This window comes from Aegilops tauschii, chromosome 1 (genome assembly GCF_002575655.3).
Source record: "Aegilops tauschii subsp. strangulata cultivar AL8/78 chromosome 1, Aet v6.0, whole genome shotgun sequence".
Lineage (NCBI taxonomy): Eukaryota > Viridiplantae > Streptophyta > Magnoliopsida > Poales > Poaceae > Aegilops > Aegilops tauschii.
The window spans coordinates 213697470-213715335 of record NC_053035.3 but is presented as its reverse complement, the minus strand read 5'-3'; the positions used below and the strand labels follow the sequence as shown (position 1 = coordinate 213715335).

The following is a 17866-nucleotide window of genomic DNA, read 5'->3' as shown; positions in this document are numbered from 1 at the left end:
CTTCTTCTTCTTGTCATCAGAATCATATTCCTTGCTCTTCTTCTTCTTCTTCTTCTTGGTCTCATTGTCCCACTGTGGACACTCAGAGATGTAGTGACCAGGTTTCTTGCACTTGTGACATGTTCTCTTCTTGTGATCACGAGTGGAAGCTTCATCGTTTCTTGAGCTGGTTCTTGAAGACTTTCTGAAGCCTTTCTTCTTGGTGAACTTCTGGAACTTCTTCACAAGCATAGCAAGCTCCTTTCCAATGTCTTCAGGATCCTCAGAACTGCAGTCAGATTCTTCTTCAGATGAGGAGACAACCTTTGCCTTCAAAGCGCGAGTTCGGCCATAGTTGGGACCATAGATATCTCTTTTCTCAGATAGCTGGAACTCATGTGTGTTGAGCCTCTCAAGTATGTCAGACAGATCGAGAGGCTTGAAGTCAGGACGTTCTTGAATCATCAGGGCCAGGGTGTCGAATGAGCTGTCAAGCAATCTCAGAAGCATCTTAACGATTTCATGCTTGGTGATCTCAATGGCACCGAGTGCGCGAAGCTCATTTGTGATATCAGTGAGGCGATCAAATGTGAGCTGGACACTCTCATTGTCATTTCCCTTGAAGTGGTTGAAGAGGTTGCGAAGAACACTAATCCTTGAGTCTCTCTGGGTTGAGACGCCTTCGTTGACCTTGGAGAGCCAGTCCCAGACTAGCTTTGCAGTTTCTAGAGCACTCACACGACCATACTGTCCTTTGGTCAGATGACCACAGATGATGTTCTTGGCAGTCGATTCTAGTTGAATGAACCTGTTGACATCAGCAGTAGTGACACCTTCACCGACCTTGGGAATGTCGTTCATGACGACATACCAGAGGTCGACATCAATGGCTTCAAGATGCATACACATCTTATTCTTCCAGTAGGGGTAATCAGTGTCATCAAAGACAGGGCACGCAGCGGAGACTTTGATTATCCCTGCAGTCGACATAGCTAAAACTCCAGGTGGTTAAACCGAATCACACAGAACAAGGGAGCACCTTGCTCTGATACCAATTGAAAGGGCTAGTTATCGACTAGAGGGGGGTGAATAGACATTTTTTATGAAAGTCTTCAAAACACGGAGGCTTTGAAGACAAATAGTCGAAATGAACCTATTAATATGCAGCGGATGGTAGACTACACTAGACAAGCCATAGTCAAGTAAGCTATGAAGTGAAAGCACGAAGACTATCAGCAGCTAGGTAGTATGGATCAGGATGGAAGACAGTATAAAGCCAAACACCAAACAGTCTTCACACAGTGAAGCCAATCAGATCATGCAAGCAGGCAATGACTTCACGAAGACAAACTGTAAAGTAAAGAGATGGGAAGGATAGAACCAGTTGCTTGGAGAGGACACGGATTTGGTAGACTAGTTCCAGTTGCTGTGACAACTGTACGTCTGGTTAGGGAGGCTGAGATTCAACTCAGAAGACCGCGTCTTCACCTTATTCCCCTTGAGCTAAGAACACACAGTCCTCGCCCAATCACTCTGGTAAGTCTTCAAGGTAGACTTCCAAACCTTCACAGACTTCGTTCACTGGCAATCCACAATGGCTCTTGGATGCTCAGAACGCGACGCCTAACCGGCTGGAGGATTCACAGTCCTCAAGTGTAACAAGTCTTCAGATCACACGGACAAAAAGACTTCAGTGATGCCTAACACTCTTTGGCTCTGGGTGCTTTGGGCTTTGTCCTCGCAAGGATCTCTCTCTCAAATGCTTTGGAGGTGGGTTGCTCTCAAACGATAAAAGTTGTGCACTAACTCTGAGCAGCCACCAATTTATGGTGTAGGGGTAGGCTATTTATAGCCAGAAGGCAACCCGACCTGATTTGTCCGAAATGACCCTGGGTCACTAAGGAACTGACACGTGTCCAACGGTCAGATTTCAAACACTTGCGACAGCTTGACTTGGGCTACAAGTAAAGCTGACTCATCTAGCTCTGGATAAGATTTGCTCTCATTGTCTTCGCTCGAAGACATAGGATTTGGTTGAGCATCACATCAGTCACTCTGACTTTGTTCACTTGGACCCCACTTAACAGTACGGTGGTTCCTATGACTCAACAAAGAAGAAAAGGAAACTACGAAACAACTATGTCTTCGCGCTCCATAGTCTTCACGTGAATGTCTTCTCATGTCATAATCTTCAATGTGAATATCTTCACAGACCACCATTGTCTTCAATGTCTTCACACATTTTTAGGGGTCATCTCTGGTAGGTAAACCGAATCAATATGGGACTACTACCTGTGTTATCCTGCAATTCTCACAAACACATTAGTCCCTCAACCAAGTTTGTCGTCAATACTCCAAAACCAACTAGGGGTGGCACTAGATGAACTTACACTACCCTTCTCACTCAAAAAGTTTCTAAGGATCACGAGGGTATTCTGGAATTGGTGCGATATCGGTGTGACAGATTTTTGTCTTGGTGCCTCCTAACAATTGGGTGAAGTCCCGGAGAGTTGAGCTCCAAGGTTTTCTTGTCACACTTGCTATCATTTTAGTTCCTGAATACCTGTGACGCCCCCGATTTGACCGTACACTAATCATGCACGCAAATGTGTACGATCAAGATCAGGGACTCACGGGAAGATATCACAACACAACTCTAAAACATAAATAAGTCATACAAGCATCATAATACAAGCCAGTGGCCTCGAGGGCTCGAATACAATTTCCCGATCATAGACGAGTCAGTGGAAGCAACAATATCTGAGTACAGACATAAGTTAAACAAGTTTGCCTTAAGAAGGCTAGCACAAAAGTAGCAACGATCGAAAAGGCAAGGCCTCCTGCCTGGGACCTCCTAACTACTCCTCGAAGCCGAACTCCACGTAGAGTCATCCTCGGGATCTCTAGCTCCTGGACTCCAGCATCTGGTTGCGACAATCCGGTATAGAAAGGGGAAAAGAGGGAGAAAAGCAACCGTGAGTACTCATCCAAAGTACTCGCAAGCAAGGAGCTACACTACATCTGCATGGGTATATGTGTAAAGGACCATATCGGTGGACTGAACTGCAGAATGCCAGAATAAGAGGGGGATAGCTAATCTTGTCGAAGACTATGCTTCTGGCCACCTCCATCTTGCAGCATGTAGAAGAGAGTAGATTGAAGTCCTCCAAGTAGCATCGTATAGCATAATCCTACCCGGCGATCCCCTCCTCGTCGCCCTGTTAGAGAGCGATCACCGGGTTGTATCTGGCACTTGGAAGGGTGTATTTTATTCAGTATCCGGTTCTAGTTGTCATAAGGTCAAGGTACAACTCCGGGTCATCCTTTTACCGAGGGACACGGCTATTCGAATAGATAAACTTCCCTGCAGGGGTGCACCACATAACCCAACACGCTTGATCCCATTCGGCCGGACACACTTTCCTGGGTCATGCCCGGCCTCGGAAGATCAACACATCGCAGCCCTACCTAAGCACAACAGAGCGGTCAGCACGCCGGTCTAATCCTAAGCGCACAGGGGTCTGGGCCCATCGCCCATAGCACACCTGCACGTTGCGAACGCGGCCGCGAGCAGACCTAGCAACCCACACGATCACGGCGGTTACGTCGAAGCGGTCCAACACGGCGCGCGCCACTCAGTCGCTGACGTCACGAAGGCTTCGGCTGATACCACGACGCCGGGATACCCATAACTACTCCCGCGTAGATGGTTAGTGCGTATAGACCAAATGGCCAGACTCAGATCAAATACCAAGATCTCGTTAAGCGTGTTAAGTAACCGCGAACGCCGACCAGGGCCAGGCCCACCTCTCTCCTAGGTGGTCTCAACCTGCCCTGTCGCTCCGCCACAAAGTAACAGTCGGGGGCCGTCAGGAACCCAGGCCCACCTCTACCGGGGTGGAGCCACCTGTCCTTTCAGCCCCCTCATCAGAATCACTTGCGGGTAGCCGACCCAACTTTAGCCACCACATGTGTCATGTATATAAAGTATATAGTATAAACCCGTGATCACCTCCCGAAGTGATCACGACCCAGTAGTATAGCATGACAGACGGACAAGAGTATAGGGCCACTGATGAAACACTAGCATCCTATACTAAGTAGTAGGATAGCAGGTAAGGGTAACAACTGTAGCAACAATGACAGGCTATGCATCAGGATAGGATTAACGGAAAGCAGTAACATGCTACACTACTCTAATGCAAGCAGTATAGAGAAGAATAGGCGATATCTGGTGATCAAGGGGGGGGGGCTTGCCTGGTTGCTCTGGCAAGTAGGAGGGGTCGTCAACTCCGTACTCGAACTGGGGGTCGTCAGTACTCTCGGGGTCTACCGGAAAGAAGTAACGGAGGGGGGACACAATAAATAACAGAGCAATCAAAGCAACACAAAGCGTAACATGACAATACACGGTGCTAGGTGTGCCCTAACGCGGTAATAGGTGATACCGACGAAGGGGGGAAACATCCGGGAAGGTATTCCCGGTGTTTCGCGTTTTCGGACAGAGGTATCGGAGGGGGGGAAGTTGCGAGTTCGATAGGTTAGGGAGGTGTGGCGGACGAACGAGCTGCGTATCCGGATTCGTCTCGTCGTTCTGAGCAACTTTCATGTAGAAAACATTTTCATCCGAGTTACGGTTTAAAAGATATGAATTTTCAAAGATTATTTGAATTTCTGGAATTATTTGAATTTAGCAAAAATGAATTATGACATCAGCATGAGGAACAGCTCCGGCGAGCCAAATCGCGGCGGCGCGCGGCGGGCTCGGCTCGGGTTTAGCGCACAGGGGGTCCCAGGGGCCGCGGTTGCTTGCGTTCGACGTGGCTCGACGCCGCGCGTCGAACGGTGGCGGTGCGGGGTGCTGGGGAGGTCGGAGCGGAGCGCCAGGAGCTCGCCGGCGGCGGGGTGGTTCGGGCGTGCGGCAGAGGCGGGGCTACGGTGCGAACTGGGGCAAACCGAAGAGCGGGGCGAGGCCTACACGATGCGGCCAAGGCAACGGAGGCACGAACGGGACCAAAAGGTCGCCGTGGCCACGCCGGCGACGAGGCCAGGCGGCGGAGGGTGCGGCCTAACGCGGCACGGTGGCTACGGCAAGCTAGCGAGCTAATGGAGAGGGGGAGGAGGAGCAAGAGCTCACAGCGGGGCGTAGCCGTTTAGAGCGGGCGCGGGGAAGGCGTGGTGCAGTCGGAACCGACGGTGAACGGCGGCGGGGATCCGACGAGGAAGAAGATGGCGCGGGGTCGATGCAGGGTTCCCGGGGCTCGGGCCCGTGGTCGAGGAGGACGGGCTCGACGCGGCGGAGCTCGTGGACACGTCGGGGAGGAGAACGGGGCTCGGTGGCCGCGGCTATGGCGCAGCGATGGCGACGGCGGCGCTCGGTTGCGGTGGGGAACGAGGTGGAGCTGAGGGGGGAAAGGCGCAGGGGCCGAGAGGGAGAGCGGGTGAGTGGAGGGGAGGGCTCGAGGCGTCGAGGGGATGTCGCCCTTATTCCCTCTCCGACGGGGACGGCGACAGGGTTCGGTGGCGACCGGCGAGCGCGGTCGCTGGGTCGGGGGAACAGGGAGGAGGGAGGCGACCGGGGGAAAGGTGGGCTGCTGGGTTGGGCCGCCCAAATGAGCCGGCCAGCTGGGCCATCTGGCCTAGTGAGAGGGGGGTTAGGTCCAGGAAGGGGTTTGCTCTTTTTTTGTTTGTTTGTTTCTTTTTATTTTATTTTCTTTTATCTCTTTTCTGTTTTATTTCATTTTAATGCATTTAGGCATTTTCTAAAAAATATGTTTTCTCCACAATAATTATCAGTGCAATATTTGGCACCCACCGAACATTTTTGTTTAAATTTTTGAAAACTTTTATTATTGACATTAATTTGAATTTAAATTTTGAAACGGTTTTGAATCATCGCGAGGTTAACAACAGTAACCGTGGTGACGTGGCATCATTAGCGTGGGATTACTGTAGCTTAATTATCCGGGCGTCACAATACCATAGGACACCGACATCGAAAACGCTTCTATACTGTTTGTGGTGAGATAACCCTGACGCCACCCAGTACTGGGGTGGGAGTTCAGTGGTACTGCCACGACTAGTATAACTGTTGTTTTTTGAAGGTCTGAGGTACATGAGTTTTCAAGATTTTGGTTATGTGTTGATGGAGGCTGTACATTTGGAGCGTAGAATTCTACTAGGAGTTGTGGGATGATATTTGCTCCCTGTACTCGTTGGACCGGATTGCGTAACTGAAAATTTCGGGAGTTCCTAGGTGGGAATTCAAGTAGTTACCTGTGATATGTTTCCAACATATGCATGATATGAAATTGGGAAATCTCTATCATATGTTTGTTTCCAGTCGTTACCCTGTTTACTAATCCTACCATGATTCCAAGTGGCTTCTCAATCAACTGATGTATCATCTTACCTTCAGAATGCATTCGTACAAATTTTTCTGTTCGGATGCTAATTGTGAAGACTATATTGCACCTGTCTAGAGTTCGATTCAGTTTTGCAATTACTCAATGGTGGTTCTAACGGTTGTCATCATCCCCAAGATGGCTCCCGCAACTTGTGTTAACCTGTAACGAGGTGAAGAAGGCGAGGAAGAATTGCCACCCTCCCCACCTCCACCTCCGGAGGTATGGAGAGCTATGATGGCGGCCACCAACGCCAATACTTAGATGTTGCTTCAGCTCATACAAGGCTATCAAGCGAACCAAGGCAACCAAGGAAATCAGGGCCAGCGAAACTTCAACAATCAACCTCAATTCGCAACTCTCAACCAGTTCCTCAGTAACCAGCCCAAGACGTTCAATGCCTTTGTCGAGCTGATGGATGCCAACGATTGGCTCATCAATATCGACAAGCATTTTGAGTGCAGCCATGTCAGGCATGAGGACTATGTCAAGTTTGCTACCTTCCAACTCAAGAACCAGGTAGTTGATTGGTGGCAGCAGTACAAGGACTCCAAAGGGGTCTAGTGGTCATCTGGACCGACTGCTGTCGTGATTTCTGAGCCCACAACATTCCAACAAGTGTTACTGAGGTCATGCGTGAGAAATTCCGCAATCTGAAGCAAGGCAGCATGTCCGTCTACTACTACTTGTCACTAGCATATAGGTAGGTATGGTGGACTCATTCCGCACAACTTTGGGTTTAAGGAATTGGATGCACAACCAGTATTCATGCTGAGTACAAATGAAGGCTAGCAAATAGATTGAGAAGCGACCAACCAAAAAACGAAAACGGTCATAAACATGCATTGGACATAACTAACACTGAATAATGCACCATAAGTAGGATATAACTTCATTGCATAACGATTGACTTTACGTGCCTGCATAGGGTATCACAAACCTTAACACCAATATTCTTACTAAACCACAATTACTCACTAACTTGACTCACATATTATCATCTCCATATCGCAAAACTATTGAAAGGAATCAAACTTATCATATCCAATGATCTTTCATGAAAGTTTTTATTATATCTCTCTTGAATATTCATCACTTTGGGACCAAATTCATATCTTGTGCAAATTACCATTACTATTATCAACTCTCAAAAAGATATAAGTGAAGCATGAGAGCGCAAGTATGTCTTCAAAATTTACCAACTCTCAAAATAATATAAGTGAAGCATTAGAGTGCATGTAGTTCTTTAAAATTTATCAACTCTCAAAATAATATAAGTGAAGCATGAGAGTGCATGTATTTCTTTAAAATATAATCACCGTCGTGCTCAGAAAGATTTAAGTGAAACACTAAAGCAACTGCCTAGCTCAAAAAATTTAAGTGAAGCACTTAGAGCATTCTAACAAATCATGATAAACGTGTGGCTCTCTCAAATAGGTGTGTCCAGCAAGGATGATTGTGAGAAACTAAAAAGGAAACAAAACAAAGACTCATATAATACATGACGCTCCAAGCAAAACTCATATCAAGTGACGAATAAAAATATAGCTCCAAGTAAAAAATTACCGATGGTCGCTAGAAGAAAGAGGGGATGCCTTCGGGGCATCCCCAAGCTTAGTTGCTTGGGAGTCCTTGAATATTATCTTGGGGCGCCTCGGGCATCCCCAAGCTTAGGCTCTTGCCACACCTCATTCCTTCATCCATTATGATCTCACCCAAAACTTGAAAACTTCAATCACACAAACCTTAACAAAACCTTCGTGAGATCCGTTAGTATAATAAAGCAAATCACTACTTTAAGTACTATTACAAACCCACTCATATTTTATTATTGCATTACACCTACTATACTCTAACTTTACCATGGCTTGTACCCCCCTATACAATCCATAGATTCATCAAAATAAGCAAACACTGCAACGAAAACAAAATCTGTCAAAAACAGAACATTTTGTAGTAATATGAACATTGACCATAGTTCTGTAACTCCACAAATTCTAAAAATTAGGACAAAGTGGGAAATTTGTATATCAATTAGGTGTAAAAAATTCTGGGAAAAATCAAGTTTCTATGAATTTACAAAATTCTGCTACTGGGCGCAAATTTTTCTATATTTTCACAGAATCAAGTCAACTTTCATCCAAACCATCCTAATGGCTTTACTTGGCACAAACACTAATTAAAAACATAGATAACACAATTATAGCAGTAGCATAATTGTGCACACATAATAAAACATAAAAATAAACAAGAATGTTAAGATAACTATTGGGTTGCATCCCAACTAGCACTATTGTTTTACGCCCCTAGCTAGGCATAAAGCATAATTTCAAGTATTGTCCTCCTTAGTTTTAATAATCTTTTTAAGGGTTTTCTCAAATCCAGGAGGTTCTTTACGTTTTCCATTGTTGTAACACCCCCAGTGTCAAGCAACATTAAACCCCCCCCCCCTAATGGTGTCCTTGTCATCTTAATTACTATGCAAATTTTACTTGTCCAAAATCAAAGCCAAACTCAAATTTAAATTTCAAGTAAACAATTTACTTCTTAAAAAATGCAAAGAAAATAGTTCATAATTTTGCAAATAACTCCTAAGTAATTATGTTGAGGAAAACAACATCACCTAAATTCCTAAAATTCCCATGGAATCCAAAATAGTAGCAAAACAGCCCCAAATTAAATCATTTTATTTTGATCAAAATTCAAATGGATTCAAATATTTCTCAAACTTTTTGTGGCAGTGCTTAAATTTTGCAATATAAATATTGGACCAAGTTTCATATTTTATGAAATTAATTTGCTATTAAAATAAATTGCAAAACAGAAAACTTAAAAGAAAAAAAAAGAAATGAAAAGAAGGAGAAAGAGAAAAGAGCTGGGCAGACTGGGCTCTAGTCCACAGTGGACGGCCCAGCCCAGCCTGCCCGTGTCATCTTCCTCCTCCTGCTCACCGAGACCTCGTGGACGCCGCGCGTGCGTACAGCTCCTGGATCGCCACACGCTATCCATCCGTCGTCTCCCTGTGCGGATAAGGCGCCCTCGCGCCCCTCAGGGCGAACCCTAGCCTTTCCCCCACTCGCTCGCTCCTCCCCCTCACTCCCGAGCGCCGCCGTCGCCGTCGCCGTGCCGATCCCGCGGCCACTGGCCTCACCGCGCCGCGTCTCCCTGCCCATCCGCTTCGTCTTCGACCACACCGTCGCCTGGTGCCATCCATTGGATCCTGGAGCCACCACAACGACCTCCGCGTCCCCGTCTTCTTCCTCTGCTCCGCCGGCGAGCTCCCTCGATTCCGGTCGGCCTGCAGCTCCTAAGCCGCCAACAAGCCACCCTTGTGCTCCCTGGTGAGATTCGCCTCCTTCACCTCTGTTTCCCCCTCGTTCCTCCGCCCCTAGCTGCTGTCGTCATGACCGCCGTAGTAGGCCGCCGCCGCTGCTTGTTGTGCCACTGCTGCCGTGCTTCTCCAGCTCAACCGAGCACGCCAGCGCGCTCGTGGCCTCTCGTAGGAGCCTTCCAGCCAGCTAGCTCGTCGAAACCGAGCCGCTATGCTCATTTTGTTCGACGCCCAACTCTCGCCGTTGCTCGGGCTCATCGCCGATGCCACCTCCGGCCACCTCGACGCCAACCACCGCCACCATCGAATGCGCGCGAGCAACGGGATCCCGTAGCACCTAGCCACGCCCGATGAGCCACCGTAGAAAAACCGGGGAGCTCCCGTGTCGCGCCACCGCGTTTATGGTCGCCGGAGCCATGCTGCCGGTGCGCCGCCGCCATGGGCCACTGCCAGGTGGGCCGTCAGACCACTAACCTGGGCACCAATCACCCCCAAGCCCATTGACACATCGGGCCAACACCTCTAATTAACCCCGTTTTAAAATTAACCCTCTGTAAAACCCGCAGTCAATGACAAGTGGGGCCTTGGTACCGTTTAGATGGATAGGGCTGACCCAATCAGCTGCTGAGTCAGCATCTAGGCCCATCAGTCAGCCTCTGCTGGCTGGTTAACTGGGTCTACTGTGAGTCACTAAGGCACACATCTGGGTACATTTACTGTGGACCCATAGTATTATATTTAATATAATTTCGAATTAAATTAAATCCAAAAATTCATAAAATGATTAAAACTTTGAAAATTAATAGAAAATAAACCGTAATTTGGATGAAAATAATTTATATTTGAAAATGATCAAAAAAATATGATGAATCCGAATATGCTATCCACATACATGTCACATGTCTCTAACACTGAAAACATGGAACCGGCCCCTCCGGATCGTTTGATCGATAAATGCTTGGAGCAGGGAAATTATTCCCGAATATTTTCCCGCTCCGTGTGTAACACTTAGCACTGCGTTAGGTCACCCCTAGCATAGCATACGACCGTGTCATGTTTTCTGTTGGATTTGTGTGCCTGTTATTTATTATTTCTTCCCCCTCCTTCTTTGGTAGACCCCGAGACCGCTGTTGATCTGGAGATCGACTACTTCACCGTCGAGGGTCCGAGTCTGTCTGCAGAGCTTCCAGGCAAGCAAAACCCCCTTGATCATTCTTATATCGCCCATTCCATTCTCTCTCATGCTTGCATTAGACTTTGCTACTTTAATTGATTGCTCCTATTCTGATCCGTAGCCAGATTTTGTAACCTGCTATTGTTACCTACCTGCTTATCCTATATGATTAGTATAGGTTGGTTGGTGATCCACCAGTGACCCCTCACCCTGTCACTGTTGCCCCCGCTTTATGACCGATGACTCGATCAACGTGATCGACGTCCTGAGCCCGACACATCACCTCACACCCCCTTAGTTGTACGACTCTGTAGAGCTACTATCAAGTGCAAGAGTGATACCTCGTATAGCACTTCTGATGAGATCTCTGTAGTGTAGTTAATCGGTCGTGGTCTACGGAGGGTGATTCCTCCTTCACCACTCCCGATAACGACTCTGTCGTGCAACACCTCAAGTGTGAACCTCGAGGGTGATTCCTCCAAGTTCACCTTGACTGTTACATCGAGTGGGAATCCATCGAGGGTGATTCCTCGGGTTTCCCCTTGCTGTTTTGGACACACGGTTACTATGAGTTTACCCAGAACCATGATGAAGTCCGGTCGGCCCCGAGGGGTACCCGCAAGAGTTACCATTTCTGCGAGACTGGAGGGACATGCGGTACCACCCCGGTAGAGGTGGACCTGAGTTCCCAACAGTCTCTGGTGAGTCGGGTTGACCGTTAGGGTACCCGCGAGTGATGTGGAGTCGGGTTGACCTGGAGGGTACCTACGAGATAATTACGCGGCATGGCCGGGCATTCTTAGCCCTTGTCGTAAGTCTGTGAGACGGGGTGACGGGACCACAGATCGTGGATCATTGATCGTCTCTGCGCGCTCCTAAGACACTAGCAGTTTGGATATGTGATCCGAGTAGGTCTCTGGCCTTTTTCTCACTAACCACCACGCGGGAATAAGTATGGGCACTCGGGGTCGTACGATCCTCCGAAAGCTCTTCGGACGTCAGCGATTGGGCGGCGCGCGCCCGGTTGGACGGGGACCACCTGCGCTTGTATTAGGGAGTGGGTCTGCTCCGGGCCACACGCAACATCCAGGAGTGCAAAGGGCAATGGTGCAAGACCCCTGCGTGCTTAGGATGTAGACCGGCGTGCTGGCCTCTCTGTTGTGCCTAGGTAGGACTACGGTGTGTCGATCAGCTAAGGCCGGTCATGACCTGATCGTGTGTCCGGCAGGAGTTAATCGAACGTGTTGGGTAAGTTGGTGCACCCCTACAGCGAAGTATAACTATTCGAATAGGTGTGTCCACGGTAACGGACACTCGGAGTTGTATCCCGATCGATACAATTAGAACTAGATACTGGAGATGTGAAATGGATATGATGGCTCCAGGATTGCTTTCTCACAGGGATTCGAGGAAGGATCTCTGGGCGTTGATACTGAACATACTTATTACTTATGTTGTTACTCTTATCTCTTCTGATGCTGCAAGATGCTAGTCTTTGATAGGCTAGGCCTTTCTCTTATCGAAAAACACAAAAATGTTTTACTTTGTTGCTTTGCTTGTTTGTTTGGCATAATTGTATGTTAATTCGAAATCAGAAACAAAAAGCTTATGGATCCTCATCCACTTACTAATATTTTTAAAAAATCCAATTATGATGAACCAATTGCTAGTGAATTAAGTTCACTAGATTAGCTTTATGAAGTTTTGCTTGAGATTCGTGATTCTGAATATTTTGATGAAGTGTTAAAAGAAGAAATTTATAAAGTGATTCATGATAGCTCCTTGAATGAAAAGCATGATTGCAATGATGTCACTACAATCTCTATCAATGTCAATTGTGCTAATAATATGCAAAACCCTAAGCTTGGGGATGCTAATTTTGCTATGTCCACTACTTGTTGCAATGATCATGATTTGGGTGATTCTTCTTATGATCTTGAAAATTTATTTAAGCCCCATGATGAATATGTTAGTGATAATAATGTTTGCAATAATATTGAAAGTGGGTTTGAAAGAGCGTCAACTTTAGGTAAAAATAATCCCATGTATTTGGAGAGTGTTCAATCTCATGATTTTTTTTTGATAAAAGTGGGTTCGGAGAGGTCATGACTTTAGTTGATGTTAATTCCACTATCTTAGAAGATTATAAGACTTTTATGCATGTGGATCATGAAGAGAAAATTTTATATGATAGCTATATTGTTGAATTTGATTATGATCCTACATGTAATTATATGAGAGAGGAAAATATGGTTTTAGAAATCTTCATGTTACTAAATTACCTCTCGTTGTGTTGAGATAGTCAATGTTTGATACATCCATTTTGCATCACGTTTTTATGTTGATATTTATTGCATTATGGGTTGTTATTTCACATTATGGTACAATACTTATGTCTTTTCTTTCTTATTTTACAGGGAGAATGCTGGCAGCTGGAATTCTGGACTGGAAAGGAGCAAATTTGAGATACCTATTCTGCACAACTCCAAATGTCCTAAAACTTTACGGAGAATTGTTTTGAATATATAAAAAATATTGGGCGAAGAAACAACAGAAGGGGACCCACCAGGTGGCCACATGTTGGAAATATGCCCTAGAGGCAATAATAAATGGTTATTATTATATTTCTTTGTTCATGATAATAGTCTATTATTCATGCTATAATTGTATTGTCCGGAAATCGTAATACATGTGTGAATACATAGACCACAACGTGTCCCTAGTAAGCCTCTAGTTGACTAGCTCGTTGATCAACAGATAGTCATGGTTTCCTGACTATGGACATTGGATGTCATTGATAACGGGATCACATCATTAGGAGAATGATGTGATGGACAAGACCCAATCCTAAGCATAGCATAAAAGATCGTGTAGTTTCGTTTGCTAGAGCTTTTCCAATGTCAAGTATCTTTTCCTTAGACCATGAGATCGTGCAACTCCCGGATACCGTAGGAGTGCTTTGGGTGTGCCAAACGTCACAACGTAACTGGGTGACTATAAAGGTGCACTACGGGTATCTCCGAAAGTGTCTATTGGGTTGGCACGGATCGAGACTGGGATTTGTCACTCCGTGTGACGGAGAGGTATCTCTGGGCCCACTCGGTAATGCATCATCATAATGAGCTCAATGTGACTAAGGCGTTAGTCACGGGATCATGCATTGCGGTACGAGTAAAGAGACTTGCCGGTAACGAGATTGAACAAGGTATTGGGATACCGACGATCGAATCTCGGGCAAGTAACATACCGATTGACAAAGGGAATTGCATACGGATTGATTGAATCCTCGACACCGTGGTTCATCCGATGAGATCATCGTGGAACATGTGGGAGCCAACATGGGTATCCAGATCCCGCTGTTGGTTATTGACCAGAGAGGCGTCTCGGTCATGTCTGCATGTCTCCCGAACCCGTAGGGTCTACACACTTAAGGTTCGGTGACGCTAGGGTTGTAGAGATATATGTATGCGGAAACCCGAAAGTTCTTCGGAGTCCCGGATGAGATCCCGGACATCACGAGAGGTTCCAGAATGGTCCGGAGGTGAAGAATTATATATAGGAAGTCCAGTTTCGGCCACCGGGAAAGTTTCGGGGGTTACCGGTATTGTACCGGGACCACCGGAAGGGTCCCGGGGGTCCACCGGGTGGGGCCACCTATCCCGGAGGGCCCCGTGGGCTGAAAGTGGAAGGGAACCAGCCCTTAGTGGGCTGGGGCGCCCCCCTTGGGCCTCCCCCCATGCGCCTAGGGTTGGGAACCCTAGGGGGGGGGAGTTCCCCATTGCCTTGGGGGGCAAGGCAACCCCTTTCCCCCCTTGTGGCCGCCGCCCCCCCTTGAGATCCCATCTCTTGGGGCCGCCCCCCCTAGGGGGCCTATATAAAGGGGGGGAGGGAGGGCAGCACACAACAGCCTTGGGCGCCTCCCTCCTCCCCTGCAACACCTCTCTCTCTCGCAGAAGCTCGGCGTAGCCCTGCGGAGACCCGCTACATCCACCACCACGCCGTCGTGCTGCTGGATCTCCATCAACCTCTCCTTCCCCCTTGCTGGATCAAGAAGGAGGAGACGTCGCTGCACCGTACGTGTGTTGAACGCGGAGGTGCCGTCCGTTCGGCACTCGGTCATCGGTGATTTGGATCACGGCGAGTACGACTCCGTCATCCACGTTCATTGGAACGCTTCCGCTCGCGATCTACAAGGGTATGTAGATGCACTCCCTTCCCCTCGTTGCTAGTATACTCCATAGATGCATCTTGGTGAACGTAGGAAAATTTTAAAATTATGCTACGATTCCCAACAGTGGCATCATGAGCCAGGCCTATGCGTAGTTACTATGCACGAGTAGAACACAAAGCAGTTGTGGGCGTTGAGTTTGCCAATTCTTCTTGCCGCTACTAGTCGTTTCTTGTTTCGGCGGCATTGTAGGATGAAGCGGCCCGGACCGACCTTACACGTACGCTTACGTGAGACAGGTTCCACCGACTGACATGCACGAGTTGCATAAGGTGGCTAGCGGGTGTCTGTCTCTCCTACTTTAGTCGGAACGGATTCGATGAAAAGGGTCCTGATGAAGGGTAAATAGAAATTGGCAAATCACGTTGTGGTCATACGTAGGTAAGAAAACGTTCTTGCTAGAAACCTACAAACCACGTAAAAACTTGCAACAACAATTAGAGGACGTCTAACTTGTTTTTGCAGCAAGTGCTATGTGATGTGATATGGCCAGAAGATGTGATGAATGATATATGTGATATATGAGATTGATCATATTCTTGTAATAGGAATCACGACTTGCATGTCGATGAGTATGACAACCGGCAGGAGCCATAGGAGTTGTCTTTATTATTTTGCATGACCTGCGTGTCATTGAATAACGCCATGTAATTTACTTTACTTTGTTGCTAAACGCGTTAGCCATACAAGTAGAAGTAATCGTTGGCGTGACGACTTCATGAAGACACAATGATGGAGATCATGATGATGGAGATCATGGTGTCATGCCGGTGACGAAGATGATCATGGTGCCCCGAAGATGGAGATCAAAGGAGCATGATGATATTGGCCATATCATGTCACTATTTGATTGCATGTGATGTTTATCATGTTTTTGCATCTTATTTGCTTAGAACGACGGTAGTAAGTAAGATGATCCCTTATAATAATTTCAAGAAAGTGTTCACCCTAACTGTGCATCGTTGTGAAGGTTCGTTGTTTCGAAGCACCACGTGATGATCGGGTGTGATAGATTCTAACGTTCGAATACAACGGGTGTTGACGAGCCTAGCATGTACAGACATGGCCTCGGAACACACGCAATACACTTAGGTTGACTTGATGAGCCTAGCATGTACAGACATGGCCTCGGAACACGTAGGACTGAAAGGTCGAGCATGAGTCGTATAGAAGATACGATCAACATGGAGATGTTCACCGATCTTGACTAGTCCGTCTCACGTGATGATCGGACACGGCCTAGTTGAATTCGGATCATGTTTCACTTAGATGACTAGAGGGATGTCTATCTGAGTGGGAGTTCATTAAAAATTTGATTAGATGAACTTAATTATCATGAACTTAGTCTAAAATCTTTACACTATGTATTGTAGATCAAATGGCCCACGTTGTCCTCAATTTCAACGCGTTCCTAGAGAAAACCAAGCTGAAAGATGATGGCAGCAATTATACGGACTGGGTCCGGAACCTGAGGCTCATCCTCATAGTAGCCAAGAAAGATTATGTCTTAGAAGCACCGCTAGGTGAAGCACCAATCCCTGAGAACCAAGATGTTATGGACGCTTGGCAGCAGCGTGCTGATGATTACTCCCTCGTTCAGTGCGGCATGCTTTACAGCTTAGAACCGGGTCTCCAAAAGCGTTTTGAGAAACATGGAGCATATGAGATGTTCGAGGAGCTGAAACTGGTTTTTCAAGCTCATGCCCGGGTCGAGAGATATGAAGTCTCCGACAAGTTCTTCAGCTGTAAAATGGAGGAGAACAGTTCTGTTAGGGAGCACATACTCAGAATGTCTGGGTTGCACAACCGCTTGTCTCAGCTGGGAGTTAATCTCCCGGATGACGCGGTCATTGACAGAATCCTCCAGTCGCTTCCACCAAGCTACAAGAGCTTTGTGATGAACTACAATATGCAGGGGATGGAAAAGACCATTCCCGAGGTATATTCAATGCTGAAATCAGCGGAAGGGGAGATCAGAAAAGAACATCAAGTGTTGATGGTGAATAAAACCACTAAGTTCAAGAAGGGCAAGGGTAAGAAGAACTTCAAGAAGGACGGCAAGGGAGTTGCCGCGCCCGGTAAGCCAGTTACCGGGAAGAAGTCAAAGAATGGACCCAAGCCCGAGACTGAGTGCTTTTATTGCAAGGGAAGTGGTAACTGGAAGCGGAACTTCCCCAAATATTTAGCGGACAAGAAGAAGGCCGGCAACACCCAAGGTATATGTGATATACAAGTAATTGATGTGTACCTTACCAGTACTCGTAGTAGCTCCTGGGTATTTGATACCGGTGCGGTTGCTTATATTTGTAACTCAAAGTAGGAACTACGGAATAAACGGAGACTGGCAAAGGACGAGGTGACGATGCGCGTCGGGAATGGTTCCAAGGTCGATGTGATCGCCGTTGGCACGCTACCTCTGCATCTACCTACGGGATTAGTTTTAAACCTCAATAATTGTTATTTAGTGCCAGCTTTGAGCATGACATTGTATCTGGATCTCGTTTAATTCGAGATGGCTACTCATTTAAATCTGAGAATAATGGTTGTTCTATTTATTTGAGAGATATGTTTTATGGTCATGCCCCGCTGGTCAATGGTTTATTTTTGATGAATCTCGAACGTGATGTTACACATGTTCATAGTGTGAATACCAAAAGATGTAAAGTTGATAACGATAGTCCCACATACTTGTGGCACTGCCGCCTTGGTCACATTGGTGTCAAGCGCATGAAGAAGCTCCATGCAGATGG

At 46.9% G+C, this 17866-nt stretch overlaps 1 long non-coding RNA gene across 1 annotated transcript; it reads left to right on the top strand.

The window, feature by feature from the left end:
• Positions 1 to 9356: 9356 nt before the first annotated feature.
• LOC141042477 (uncharacterized) lies at positions 9357 to 13544 on the top strand. The gene is made up of 3 exons (XR_012205442.1): positions 9357 to 9724; positions 10830 to 10904; positions 13306 to 13544. It is a non-coding gene; the product is annotated as an uncharacterized lncRNA (long non-coding RNA).
• The last annotated feature ends 4322 nt before the right edge of the window (positions 13545 to 17866 follow it).